The 15,945-nt window shown below is 36.7% G+C and overlaps 1 long non-coding RNA gene across 1 annotated transcript; it reads right to left on the bottom strand.

The window, feature by feature from the left end:
- Positions 1-6,658: 6,658 nt before the first annotated feature.
- On the bottom strand, positions 6,659-12,140 carry LOC148872168 (uncharacterized). The gene is made up of 4 exons (XR_016108002.1): positions 11,616-12,140; positions 10,251-10,387; positions 9,970-10,135; positions 6,659-6,836 (listed from the first exon to the last, which is right to left on the bottom strand). It is a non-coding gene; the product is annotated as an uncharacterized LOC148872168 (long non-coding RNA).
- Between the last annotated feature and the right edge of the window lie 3,805 nt (positions 12,141-15,945).

The raw sequence follows: 15,945 nt of genomic DNA on the forward strand, positions 1-15,945 counted from the left end.
GATCCTATGACCCATTAGTATAGAGAAGATAAGCATTTGGACGTTTCTGGTCTTCATGCATGTAAGTTTTGTCACTTGCCATGTTGCACTCTTGAGGCTATATATATGAGTGGGATCTCGTAACAGGGCGTCGGAGCAAAGAAGCTTGGCTGGAATTGAGTGCCGGTGGTGAAGAGGGAAACATCTTCCCTAGGGGCGGAATTAGGATTTTCTTTTGAGGGGGCCAAAATGTAATAAACATGGATAGGGGGGGCCAAAAGTTAGTTTTATCCCTATCTTGACTAAAAACAAAAGATACGTTGTTAGTTCGAGGAAACCCAGGCCTCAACATTAGCAAACGGGATTTCCTACACACTATTCCTACCCACTCTCTACCCGCGGTGACTTGCAGCCACACATCTAAAGAGATGTGTGCAATTCACGACAGGTAAAGAGTGAGTAGGAAATCTGGGTTCCAACAATAGTTTTGTTTAAGAAATAAAACCCAATGATAAACTCCATTGATAATAGTAAGACTATATATAGAATGTTACAACTAAGAGATGGAACTATTGGGAGTGTAAACTAGGTAGGGTTGCTCACGGTACGGTTAACTGAACTGTGAGGTATTTTTTCAAACTGAATCAACCTGAACGGTTTTTTAAATATCCAAACTGAAACCAAACCGATGAAATCGGTGGACCGATTAACCGTGATTCAGTTTTTTGGTTTTTTTTATGCATTTAAAAAAAATATAAAAAACTAAAACTGTTGGTGGTTGTTGTCGGTGCCAGACTGGTTGGTGCCGGTGGTTGTTGTCGGTGCCTGAAGTGAGAGTTTGAGAGGTGGCGCCCGGTGGAGACGTAGAGAGGATAGGTGAAAGAGAGAGAAGAGAGATACAGAAATCAGTCAGAGATGGCGTTGGACCGTTGGTGCTTGCTTGCCAGCAAGGCAGCGACCAGTGTTGCTACTTGGTGCTGCCATGTTGGTGGTTGGCACAGGCCGTGCGGCCGTCTGGAGTGGGGAATACAAAGAGTCAAAGAAGAAGAGTAAGAGAAGAGTCGAAGAAGAAGAAGAAGATTAGAAGAGAAGAGTTGAAGAATTGAGAGAGTGAGAGAGACAAAAGGGAAAACTGAGAGACTGAGAGAGAGAAAAGGGAAAAGACTAAGAGAAAGGCTATCGAACAACTTTCAATTGAAAGGTTCAAATTTCAAAGAGAAAGGCTGAAAGTCTCAGACTACCGAACTCTTTTATTCGATTTTCAAAAATAAAATATAATATAATATTATATATATTATTGTATATATATCGGTCGGTTCAGTTAACCATCGGTTTTTTTTTAAATGGTTAACCGAAACCAAACCAAAACTATCGATTTTTTAAGAATATCAAACTGAACCGACCAATTTGGTTAACCAATTTTTTGGTTTGGTTTCGATCGGTTCGGTTTTTCAATTTTTTTGCTCACCCCTAAAAGTAGGGAATAATGGCCAAACAAGTAAAAAAATAAAAGAGTCCTAAGAATCCTGAAATTTGTCGAGAGAACTATTTGACCACGTCCAAGTGGGCTTAAATGGCCCATGCACATGGTACAACCAAGTCAAAAGTTGTGGAGAGTCCCTTGGTGCATATGGTGAAGGTGGACGTGGTCATCCATAGAGAGTGCCTTGTACAACTTTTGACTTGGTTGTACCTAGTACATAAGCTATGAGGGAAGGTAGAGCTCATCCATACACCACCACATAGGGGGTCTTTTCTAATGGATGAATGCTAGTTGGTGTTGTAGCAAAACTAGGCTCATGACAACCATTTGCACCAAGTCCTAGACCAAGAGCCCACAAAGCACCATAAATACATTCCCAAGGTGCAATTAGTGGCTTCTATTTGTCCATCCATCTGGGGATGGTAAGACGAAGTGAGGTTGAAGGGACTGCCTTGTATTTGAAATATTTCTTGCCAGAAGATGCTAGTGAACATCAGGTCCCAAACACTAAATATGGATCTAGCTAGGAATGCCATATAGTTTGAAGATGTTATCGAAAAGAAGATCTGAGCAACCCTTTAAGCTATGTATGGATGTATTGTAAGAGCGATGAAGTGTGCAAAGTTGCTAAGATTGTCAACTACTACAAGAATGACAGATTTCCCAGGGTAAATGGGAAGTCCTTCAACGAAACCCATGGAGATATGGATGGAACTGATAAGGGGTGTAAAAACCCAACTGGATGTACTTGCCCTCCATTCACTCGCTGGAAAGTGTAGCAAGCTTTAATAAATTCACTCACATGGCACTTTGTATCCCTCCAATAGAAGGTGCTATGTAGTCGATGTATTGTCTTCAAGTAGCCTTCATGAGTGGCATTATATCTAGGATCGGTTCAGATTGTTCTTCCAAATATATTTGGTCCTTGTAGTAAAACAACCCAACTCGATAGTCCCAGCCTTAATGTTACATTGACTCCCTTATCTCTTGCAAATTTTTGAGCCTTTAGATGGTGGGGTTGTTCACCTACTCTCTTTTAATAGCTTCTAACCAATTAGGAATAGGCTCTGAAAGTGCCATGAGTTAACCCACCATTGTATCAATTGAATTCTTCTTTTAATTGTGTCATGATAATAAGTTAGCTACTGTATTTTTTGCATCTTTTTATATTCAATAGGAAAATCAAGCCCATGAGCTTATAGAGCCATATTTGATGTGTAGGATTTGTGATTTTCTGATTCCACAAATACATGATACTTCTCTTGTCCATTTTCACAATGAAATGGTGGCCCAAAAGATAATGTTGCCATTTTTGATAGTAAATACCAAGGTGTAAGCATCCAATTTTTGCCCGGTCCCCTCTTTAACCCACTTCTCACATTTTGGGTGCCAGATCAAACCCTACCAATGTCTTTAGAGCATGTCAAAATCCTAAAAAACCAAATCCAAAACACAAATACCCTCAAATCCACTGTTAAATCTACATGATTCCCTTTTGATAGTAACGTTGTGCTACATCACCACACTCGTAACACGGTCAGACTCCACCATATGAATCAAAACCCTAGCACGATTAAACCCTCCCAATAGTCATGTAATTTAAATCAATGCTAGTATACCAAGTTTCAATCTAAAATTTTCGTATTTGCCCATCCATCAAATCAAGATTCCATCTTGAGCCACCTCATTGGCCAAAACACCCACAATTCAGATTTCCTTGATTCCAACACCTCTAAAATCATCAGACACTCCAATTAGACTCCAAGGACATTAAGATACCCATCCACCAAATTCTAGACCTTAAAATCCCCATTTTTCCCTCTATACCAAACATTCAAAATCGACCAATCTCATTGCTCATTAGTTTCAAAATCCAAGATCTCTATCACAACACCTCCCCCGAGACACTTAAACCTTCCTAAAACCTCCATCAGACCCCTATCTACCATCCACAAAATTTTAGACATCAAAATACCCATTTTTCCCTTTATCCAAAAAGATTCTGAATTGATTATCCTCATTGGCCGCTACTCACCTATTTCAAGATCTTAATCATGGCACACTATCTGAGACCTCCAAATTTTACCAATACCTCCATCAACCTTCTGATTGACCATCGACCCAATTTTAACATAAAAAATACCTATTTTACCCCTAATCTGAAAAGATTCTAAATCAACCATACTTATTGGCCATCACTCTCTTATTTCAAAATCATCATTTTGTGCACATTTTACGACACCCAAACTTTTCCAACACCTTCACCAGCCTCCTAATCAATCACCCATCCAATTTTAGACCCTAAAATGGCCATTTTACCCTCTACTTAATAGGATTCCAAATTGACCACTCCCATCACTTGATACTCTCCAAATTCAAGAAATCCATCGTCATACATCATCTGACACCTCTAAACCCCATCAAAACCTCTTGATGTGTAGGATTTGTAATTCTCTGATTCCAAAAATACTTGATACTTCTCTTATCCACTTCTCACACTTTGGGTGTTGGATCAAACCTTACCAATCATTTTAGAACATGCCAAAACCCTAGCAAACCAAATCTAAAACTCAAATACCCTCAAATCTACCATTAAATCTACAAAATTCCCTTTTAATAGCAATGATTATGCAACATCACCACACTCGCCATATGATTAGAGTCCATCGTATGAAACAAAATCCTTGAACAACTAATCACACCACATTTCAACCCTAAATTCCTTAATTTCGCTATTCATCCATAAGAGATTCTATTTCAATGCATCTGACACTATGATAATTTTCGAGCCTAGAACATACGATCCACACATCCCTAAAATGATCAAACCCTCCCAGCCATGTAATTTAAATTCATGCTAGTATACCAAGTTTCAAACTAAAATCCCCTCATTTACCCATCCATCAAATCAAGATCGTATCTTAAGCCCCCTCATTGGCCAAAACACCCACGACTCAGATTCTCTTGATTCCAACACCTCTAAAATCATCAAACACTCTAATTAGACTCCAAGGACACTAAGATACCCATCCACCAAATTCCAAACCTTGAAATCCCCATTTTTCCCTATATACGCAAACATTCCAAATCGACCAATCTCGCTACACATTAGTTTCAAAATCATAGATCTCTATGACAACACCTACCCCGAGACACTCAAACCTTCCTAAAACCCCCCACTAAATTCTAAACCTCAAAATGACCATCTTGCCCCTTATCTAAAAAGATTTCAAACCAATTATCCTCATTGGTTACTACTCTCCAAATCCAAGATCTTTATCAAGATAGTCCATCCAAGGCCCCAAACCATATTAAAACCTCTATCAACTTTCCGATCAACCATCCATCCAATTTCATATCTCAAAATACCCATTTTGCCCTTCATCCAAAAAGATTTCAAACTAATAATCCTTATTGGCCGCCAATCTCCAAATCTAAGATCTCCATTACGACACCTCCCCTAAGACACTCAAGCCTTCCTAAAACCTCCAACAGACCTCCTATCGACCATTCACCAAATTTCTGACCTCAAAATATCCATTTTTCCCTTCATCCAAAAAGATTATGAATTAATCATCCTCATTGGCTACTACTCACCTATTTCAAGATCTTCATCGCAGCACAATATCCAAGACCTCCAAATTTTACCAATACCTCCATCAACCTTCTGATCGACCATCCACCCAATTTTTTACATCAAAATACCTATTTTACCCCTAATCTAAAAAGATTTTGAATCAACCATCCTTATTGGTCGTCATTCTCCGATTTTAAGATCTTCATTTTGTACACAGTTTACAACATCTAAACTTTACCAAAACCTTCATCAGCCTCCTGATCAACCACCCATCCAATTTTAGACCCTAAAATGCCCATTTTGCCTCTACTTAAAAGGATTCCAAATGGACCACCTTCATTACTCGATACATTCCAAATTCAAGAAATCTATTGTCATGCATCATCCAACACCTATAAACCCCATCAAAACCTCTTGATTGATGATCCATCAAATTCTAAACCTTAAAATGACCATTTTACCCTTCACTTAAAAAGATTCCAAATAAATCACCATATCGCTTGATACGCCTCATATTCAAGTTATCCATCGTCATGCATCATCTGACACCTCCAACCCATCAAAATCACCCAATTGATGATCTATTGCATTTTAGACTCTAAAATGACCATTTTACCCTTCGTTTAAAATGATTCCAAATGAACCACCCTCATGGCTCAATACTCTCCAAATTCAAGATATTCGTTATCATGCACCATCCAACCTCAAAACCTATCAAAACCTCCCAGTCAATAACCCAACAAGCTTTAAACCCTAAAATGACCATTTTATCCCTCATTTGAAAAGACTCCAAATCGAGAGTTCTCATCAGACATAATTATCCAAATTACAGATTTGCATCACAATATGCCCTCTGATACACATACACCATGCCATCACCTTCTTGGAGGTCCTGATTGACCATCTTTCATTTCCTATACCCAAAATGACCATTTCACTCCATCAAGAAATATCCCAATTTGACGATCCTTATTGCTCGATACATTCTAAATCACAATTCCTCGCATTGGCACTGCCTAACCATCAAACCCCATCACTCACTACAACAAAAAAAGGCTTTTAGTGGCGGACATATCCGCTGCAATAAGTAAAAAAATCTGTTGCTATAGAGTTATAGTGGCGGATCCCCAACGGATTGTCTTTCGCCGCTGTATGTCACATCAAGATAGGTTCTAGTGGCAGATATTAAAACTGCCACTACAAATAATCAACAATGGCAGATAAATTTATTATTGCGGCACATACATCCATCGCTAAATGGTTGTCCAATTGTCACAAATACTTATATCTGCTGCTATAAGTATGTAATTTTTATATGTAGCGACGGATATTTCCGCCACAAACATCTACCTTTATAATATAGCGGCAGTTATATCTGCCACTATAAATCTACATACTAATACAAAACGGTAGATATATCCGCCATTATAAATTCATGTTTTAATATAAATTGGCAAATATATCCGCCCCTATAGATCTATGACTTAATATATAGTAGTGAATATATCCGCCACTACTATATATTATTTGAGCCACTTTATTTATTCAACCCGTATAGTAGTAATTATACAAGAAATCTGCTCAATTTTGACATCTCGCAAAAATTGCAAATAAAAATATAACAAAGTGAATATTTTATTTAATGATAAAGGTACATCAAAATATTAGTTTCATACATTAATTCATAGAAAAATACCAAATTATTTTTAAATAAAATATTAAACAACAAAAATGTAAAATATTGATCACCAATATCTTCAGCAATGCCTTTTTATATAATTCTTGTATTGATTCAACCTGAAAAACAAAGAAAACAAATAGAAAAATTAGATTGTTTGTTATATATATCAAAATGAAATAAGTAATCCCGAATTCAAACATTTTACAAATATCTAAGGTTCATATGTTTAAAGACTAGTTAAAGACATAAAAAGAACCTAAGAATTCTACTTTACGATAATCCAAAGTGAAAACACTTAGATATGGAAGTGGGTGACGGATTGAATTGTGCACGAATTCATAGATTTAATTTGGCCATGAGTCTATTATTTTTAGATTTTTCATAAGAAAATCTTTTTGATTTTAAACAAAATTTCTTATAAATTTCTCAATTTGCTTTGTGGGATTTATTGATTTGAGGTATACTTTATCTCAAGGGTGCAAAAAAGGACCTATAACTGCACCAGTAAGTAGTGGCTTGGTATAAACAAATGGCTCTGAAAAAAGCAAGAGGAAAGGCTAATATGGTTTGTAATTTCCAGAAGTAAGCTTAGAGCTTGCAATTGTTTTAATTTTCAGTTAATGGAAGTTCCAATATAGCCTTCTCTAATAGTTGAATAAATAGGGGAGGAAGATATCATGTACCATTTTCATGGATGTATATAGGACGGTTGTCATAAACTTGTTTGGAATACTCCAACACACCTTGTAGACTAGATGCTTCAATGGGGAACTGAGCTTACCAATATCAGATAACAAGGTGAGAGTTAATTGGTTGGTGCACTCCATCATATATAGTAAGCTGCAGAATATGCAAGTTTAAAGTAAGTTCCATGGTTTCAATTAGAACCTACTAGAGAAATACCAAAGTTTGAATCGTCAAGTAACTACTACACCAAAGGATAGCCAATAGAAGGATGATAGTCAAAGCTATCAATCTGTCTTAATCAAGTTTCAATAAAAAGTCAAGTTTTGCGTCTGAATTGCACATTGGAGTTTAAGTTTATGAGTTTGCATTGACTCTGACATATATTTAATTTGCACTATGTTCATCTGAGTTAAGTCAGCTTACCTTTAAGCATCACAATCATGTATTTTATAAAATCTCTTTGATCAACATTGAAGCTCTCTGAGTGTTGTTGACTTGTTGTGATTGAGCTCAATGAAGTCATATGAGCCCTTAATTTGTTTAAATTGATTTAGGGCGAAAGAAGGGATCCTTAAGCAATCAATCTTCCTCACAGCTGCAGGGTAGTCTCCAAAAAATAAAGGATCCTTAAGTCCTCCGGCAGATGATGCATGTGCAAGCAAGATATTATGTGTAACAATTTATGGCTTTGTAGTTAATTTCCAATTGTGCATTTAATCCAAAAAGGTGAACAACGCCCAGGTGGAAACACTACACTGTCGTAACCTTCGGAGGCAAAGACATTGGGATCATTCAAAGTAGGTTCAATGAGACAATCTATCATTTAACTCTCTAAAGTACACATCTGCATAACGTGTAAAATCATTCCTACATCCATATAGGGATTGACATTATCATACTCATTATTTGATATTCAGTTTTACATTTGATGAATGATAAATTTAGTATCAACGAGATATCATATGGGGGTGAGAAAAACTACATAATCTTTTGGCTAAGCCATACACCATACTCATCTTCAAGCACTAAAGATAGGTAACAGTTGTTATCTTATGTGCTTGTACAAAATGAGTAGGCGGGATCCTTCTCTTCATTTAGTCTGGTTCAACAAATATGTCCAAGGGATATTGTGGTATGGAAAATATGTGAAGCTTTTCTTGTTATTCATACCCTTCAAGCCTGAACGAAATTAATGTACCTTTATCAGTAGTCTGGCCTTCTTCTGATGAATTTGAGTTGGGTGGGCCCTGTTCCAGGCAAGCTTGGGATGGCATACCAACTGAATTAAGATGCCTTGTTCAACTTCAAGCACACCTAGATCCTCATGTTTCATACCATCTGGTCCTTGATTCTAAAAGAAAATCCTACCATGGTTTACCTTAGGCTTATAAATCAAGAAGGCCAATCCAGAGTTCAAGGGAGACTTTCCTGAAAGGTTCCAGAAGCTGTACTAGGTCAGGCCCTTAAAACCGAAAAAGTAATCCTAGGGGGTTACACCTAGATCAGGTCCTTAAAGTCTGAAGGAGCGGTCTCGGGATTTGTTTAAATTAGCCATCAATATTGAATTTTGTTAATTCAGCCAACGATAGGCACCTATTTCCAAGTGCAAGCTTCAACCTTTGTGATGCACATGTTCCTAAAAGAAGACATTTGGACTATTTGATTAATAGCATGTAGCCATGTACCACTAAAAGAGGCAATTAGGTTCTAACCCAACCCAGGTGGCTTATTCACAAGGTGAACTAAACACACTGAGGGCTGAAGCTGTCACAAAGTTAATTACACAGGAGAGTAAAGACTAGTCATCCACTAGCAAAACTCAGCAAGAAGGTTCCAAAACTAATTAAGTTAAGAAAGAGGAAAAACTAAAACTAACATGAAGAGGTTAGTGATTTGGGAACCTACAAGAGTAAAACAACAAAAGGTTATTTATCAAGGTTCAAGTGAATTTTGAACTTACCTAAATTATCTCCAAACATCACAAGCAGGGGAAACATCCTGAGGGCTAACACTTCATTTGTGTTCTTATTATTTTTCTTTCTTTCTTTTAGTCTAGAGTACTTCAACTGGATCTGCAGTTACTTCAGCCTGGAGGTTTGCATTTCGTCCAAGAGAGACTAGGAGAACTATACCTGTACAACTGATCCAGGGTATACACCATCAGACTTGCATTTTCATAAAAGATGGTGATGCTTAAATCATGAGGGTCAACTTGCTATCCACCTACCCACTGACCTTCAATCTCTATGGTCACATGTTGAATGGCCTCTAATCCTAAATTATTTGACAACCTATCTCGGTGTGGGAATTCTCTTAAATGGAAGCTAAATTTTTAAAGACTGCAATCTCCATGAGGTTTTGCCACATAGTCCAGCCTAGGATCACCATTCAAACGTCCCAATAGGAAGGTCTAATTACCTAGCCTAACACATCTACTTTCATGTGAAAGAGGATACTTGTTACTTCTGTAGCACAAAATTAATCACAGGATGCTAGTGAAGATGATAGTTACAGCTAGACAAAACACTCAAGGCAACTAGTTCAAAGAGATATGATGCTTACTGTATTATCCCAAACCAGAAATGGAAGGCTGTACTAGCACCCAAACCCATAGGTGGGGTCCTTTCTATGACCGAATTAAGATTCATGCCTAGGCAGACTCCATCCTTCAAGTATTGTCTACAAAAAAGGGGCTATTTTCCCAATCAATCCACTTGAGGATAGGTCCCTGCTTATAATACATAAATAAATCCATTAATAAATGGAACTAATTTATAATGATTTTGTAATATACACATCATAAAAATGGAATTAATTAGTCCTAAAGTTTGTACAACACTTACAGTAGTATGATGCTGGGGGAATTGTAGTTATCATAACTGCATTGCAAACCATCCCAAGTGTAACTCTGGGAGGCATGCATCTCCTTGCCAGTTTCTCTTCACACCATATGTTTCTTTGATATTCAAAATGGCATCAACTAATTTTCCACAAACAAAAAGAAAATCAAACTCAAATACTATAAAACATTAAACAAGAAAAGGAATATTGAAATAAAACCTATAGTACCCGGATACTGTATAGTGTTAGATACACCCCACATCAGTCATCTAACTCAAGTCAAATAGTATTGTCACACAACAAACAAAGTTTGAACATCTGGCTGCTAGGATAATAATTAAGTTGGCTTCATATTTCAATTGTATAGAGATTTAGAACTTTAATTTAGATCGACATGTGCCGATCATACAAGGATTACAGGCACGGTATCAGAGATGAGGTGCAAATCATACAAAGAGTCCATGGAACAAGAGCTTGCTGCCCACCTACGAGATGAGATCAGACATCTTCAGATTGTGGACAAAAATAAATTTCTACGTATTTGCTTGCAAAATTAGGAGAAATATATAGTTGTAAAAAATTACAATTGCAGGGGGAGGGAGATGAAGGAAGCAGTTGTTTACTGTAAAAAAATAGAGAAAAAAAAAAGGAGCCCTCCTAAATTTTTGTCGAAGCCTGAAATGGAGAAACGAAATATTTCATGGCAAGAAAAAGCTTCTTTCTTTTTAAATGACAAGGAGGAAACTCACTCTTCCTCTAAATTCGCATTTTTGGACTGATGGAGGATCCCTTTCTTATTATGTATTGGATTACTACACATCCTTGAAGGCATTATAAAAGTCATTGTTAACTGCATTATAATTTTGAAGTGATTCAACTAACAAAATCAGGACTTCAAATTTGGGGGGAGGGGGGCCATTGAAATTTCTCCAACCTAAACAACTGAAATATTAGTTCTCAGCTCCATGTAATAAGCAAATCGGCCAAAATTGTTAGCTAAGGCCAAGGGGATTAACAAGTGTCTTTCAGGTCAAACTGAAAGAGTAATCAGCAAATACCACAAAATGGGAAAGCAATGAAAGAAAAAAGGAACCTGTAAAGTTCCAACCCATAATGTAGAACTGTAGATCTTGAACTCTCTTAAATAATGGCCACTGTATCTAGAACTACAAGCGTGTTAATTAAATACATTAGAGATATCAAAATAAGGAAGACCTACAAAAAATGTTAAGTCAAAAAATATATCAATGACTTAAGTCTAGCCCAAATAAGATGATAAAAATATCAATTTTTTGAAGTAGGAAAAGGACACAAAAAAGGGGTAGGAGCAAATATAAACAAAACCTTAGATGTTGAAAAGAAATTACCTCTAAAGGAACAAGCCTTCTTCAAGAGTACCCCTTAGGCTCAACTCTTGATGACCCAAATCCTTGCAGGAACCACAATGTTTTCCTGGGCAATTAATCATATCTATTCCCCCGATACGAATACTTCTCCAACCCATAATTTCTGTCTTTCTTCAGTCCCCTCACATTAACTAGGGTTATTGCAAAGGAAAAAGAGAACCCTAACGTAGAATTGAAACAGAAAAATAGCTAAAGAAAGGCAATGGCTGACGGTCATGGAGATGACCAGCAAGAGGATTTGACATCTAGGTTTCTGTTTACATTTTAGGATTCTGTGAATCGCCATTGAGATGCAGAGAATCAAGAAGCTCTCGATGATGAAAAGAGTGAGCGCTTACTCCAGTATATTCATCATCCTGCCAGTCCACTAGAGATAGAGAGAGATTGACAACAATGGGTACGTAGCACTAATGGCTGTCATTGGAATTTTGGGGGCCTCCGGTTAAACCTGTTGGTAAGAAAACGAAAATGAAATGTCTAATGATTCAAGAGTGGAGAAGATTAGAAGAACAATAAGAAAAGAAAGAACACAAAGGCCTGTTTGGTAATTCATTTTTTCAAATCATTTATTATATTTATAAGTACTTATTGGGGTGGAAATATTTAGTAAGCTACTTTCTTCATAAGTGTTTATATTTATTCAATTAACAATTTTAGCTTTTACTTCTCTTATACTATATACAATACTTTTCAATAATAATAATAATAACTAATGTTAACAATAATAATAATAATACGATGAAGAGCGTGACAACCTCTCCTTAGTCTCTCTCTCTCTCTCTCTCTCTCCTTTTCTTCTTCTTCTCCTTTGTTTTTGTTCTTCTATAACCATTGAACCACGAACAAGACACTCTTCATCTTCCTCTCCAAAAGACAACTAGCAGCGGTAGTTACTAGATCGAGCTCTATTTCAAAGATCTGAGATCGAGTTACGAGCTCTGCTTTAGAGATCTGAGATCGAGCTACGAGCTATGTTTCAGAGATCTGACTTTAAAGCATAGAAGAAAGAGGCCAAACGGTAGGTCCACCGGCCGTGATTCCTCACCGCCGATCGTTGCCGGTGGACCAACAACTGGTGCGCCACTATTGCTTGGGTTTGAGGATCGAATGAGTGGAGAAGGGAGAGGTATTTTAGTCATTATACAAATTTGTTAGGGACTGGTTTCGTCCTAATATTTTGGAGAAATACTTATTCAAGAAGTACTTAAAAAAAAAAGACAACTTGAAGTCACTTTTTCAAAGTACTTCTTTAAAAAAAGTACTTTTTTCTCACTTTTTTACCAAACACCCATTAGTACTTAAAAACCACTTAACGTGTGATCCCATGTCTTAAAAAAAATATTTCTTAAAAGTACTTATTAAAAGTGTTCTCAAACAAGGCCAAAATAGAAAATCAAAGAACGACATTTATGGCTGCTCTCAACAATGGTGGGACGAGGGAAAGCCAAAAAGGAGAGGTGTATAAGGCAGATGATAAATTCCGACCAATAGTGGCACTTTTTGGTAAATGCCATTGGAAGGGAGGTGTATAAGGCAGATTTATTTCCGTCGGAATGAAATATGCCGCTACACTACAATATTGTTGTAGTTGAGATAAATACCCTTTTATCCCTCCTATGGAAATTTTTCAAGCACCCTAGAACCCCATGGAAATTTTTATTACAAAATTTTCCATTTTATCCCTCCTATGAAAATTTTGATTCGAATAGACTTGTTAGTTGAGATAAATCCAGACATCTTGAGGTTTAGTCCTATCACTTGAATTCTACACATTACACCCCTTAGACTTGCCCTCTCATTGCAAAAACCCCTTGCACATTTTCATTTAGGTCCTGACACATCTTTAGAAATCACCTAAAGCCTCCATTTAAACCTATAATCAATCCTAGCCCTAGATTTGAGCCACACTCTTTTTCCATCCTAAGATCTACCCAACCGATGGCAAACCCTCCCCAAAACCCTAAATTTAAAACCCTAGCTACCTCCCTCCATATTTACCTCTCAATTTTGAAATTTGAATTTTAAATTTAAAATTTGGATTTTAAATTTTAAATGTCCATAAATGGGGGACCCTTTTAAAGAAGGTTGTTCCCTTAGCCTTAATTGTGGTAAAAGGGAGAACTAATAGAAAAACAACTGCCGCTAATACCAATTTGGCTGCCACTAAAACAACTTTTAGCGGCAATCGCCACTGCTGCTAATACTAAGTCAGCTGCCACTATAAGTTTGGTGCGTGTTTTTTAGCGGCAGCTGTGGACTTCTTTAGCAGCAGTCGCAACTGTGGCTAAAAGTATGCTTTTTTTTCTTAAAACCTTTTTTTTTTTCTAATTTTCATCAAATTACTTGTTTTCTCTATATTCATTTAAACTGAAATAAAATATAAAATAAAAAAAACATCAATTACAATAAATTTTAAAAAACTATTCTCCATTCAAAATATTTGAATTACAAATACATCTTAATTTCAATTTGATAAATTCTTGTTTACTTATAATCTGAATTTTAATAAAATACATATCTACTGATAAAAAAATTGATAAATTCTTGTTTGTACAGGAATTCAATAGGGTCTGAACCAAGCTCTCTTCTTCCACCCCTCGTGTTTCCAACCACTTGTTCTGATCGTACTGGCTAACTTGCTCACGGAGCTCTTGTGGCAGCAACCTCGTGTTTCCAACCTAAGAGCTTTGTTCTTCCATAAATTGCTGTTAGACAGGAGAAAGGTTAAAAAATAGAGGAAAAATAAGAAAGAGAACAACAGAAGAAACCATCCCATCAAATTTAGAAGACTTCACAGAAAGCATTTGCAGCTAATGTAGGCCATGAGAGAATGACTAAACTGCAAACTGATCCTTGTGTTGAATAAGATTAGACTTCACTTCATCTACATGACAATCAGGTAAGAAGTCAACGAGTAGGAGTCCTGCATTTGGACCCAAAATTATCGGGTTAAACTGTTAATGGGAAACAACATTATTTAAGGATAGAATAAAACAAAACAGACAAGTAACGTACAAAAACATACTTACCCTTGTAACCTGAACTGAAGAGATCACGTGCTCCCCATGCAGATAACCTGAGAATCACTGGTCCACTAAGCCCCCAGTGAGTGACTAACATGGGACCAACCTAAAACAATAAAGTATTAGTTACAATGCAAGACATGCATTCTGAGGTTTCCAAGCAATATATGCAGGCATGCCTGTGTAAGTTGTGGTATATGCCTTCCAATACTTCCTAATTTCAGCTTTGCTTTAACTCTGCTAAATGTAACCTGAGCATGGAAATTATATAAATGGATTAGGAAATTCTCCGAAAAAAAAGAAACAACAGCATCAATCCGAACTGTTATCAGCAACAGCAATTGAGATGTATACTCATGATTGGTTACATAGCTCATTGTACATGTCTTGTTTGTAACAGATCCAGAGTTGATGGTAAAAGACCAAAACTTCTTACCATTTACTCTTTCCTTTTTCTTCTTTCTAATCAGCCAACAATAGCAGAGAGTTGATAAAAGTAACACTGCAATGGCAATTGGGACAACAATAGCAACAATGGTTACAGCTGATGTTGTATTCCTTTTGAGGATAAAAAGAAAAACTTCATATATAGAACATGAGCTGACAAATTCATAAATATTCAAACTTGGAACTGGATATAAGGAAAAAATGCTAATACCAAGCAATTAGATTTCAATATTCAGTGAATAGTACTTAAGGTGGTGTTTGATAAAGCAGAAAAGCTCTTTTTACGGATCTGATATCTGAAAATAGCAAATCTACTTTTTCAGTTTTGCTACTTTGTAGAGACTGTAATATTAAAAAATAAAAAAGAGGGCATTTCAGTTTTTCGGACCTAGTCCACTGGAAATTTGCATGATTCACCCCTACACTATACCTAGTCCACTGGAAATCCAACCAAGAACTGTGGTAGCAAAGATATCAAAACCTTGGCTGAGTCCTTGGTTGAGAGTGTCACCTTGAGTTGGTACCTTGGCTACTATGGAGAACCTTGGCTGAGAGGGTGTCACCTTGGGTCAATACCTTGGCTATTGCTAGGTCATTTTGGCCAGGTTACTGGGCTTAGGTGAGGCTGGGCTCAGGTTGGGATAAGGTCATGTTAGACTCATTTGCGCATGTGTATACTTTAATGGAATAATTTTATTTTAGTTTAAAAAACCTTCATCATTTCAAGTTTAATTTCATTAGGATGGATTCACAGGAGGTTGAGGTTGAGGTTGTTCAGAAAAAAATTTACTTTCAAGAAATCTTTAAATGCCTTCAGTCTA

This window comes from Nelumbo lutea, chromosome 2 (assembly GCF_056320005.1).
Source record: "Nelumbo lutea isolate HS-2025 chromosome 2, American lotus-T2T, whole genome shotgun sequence".
NCBI lineage: Eukaryota > Viridiplantae > Streptophyta > Magnoliopsida > Proteales > Nelumbonaceae > Nelumbo > Nelumbo lutea.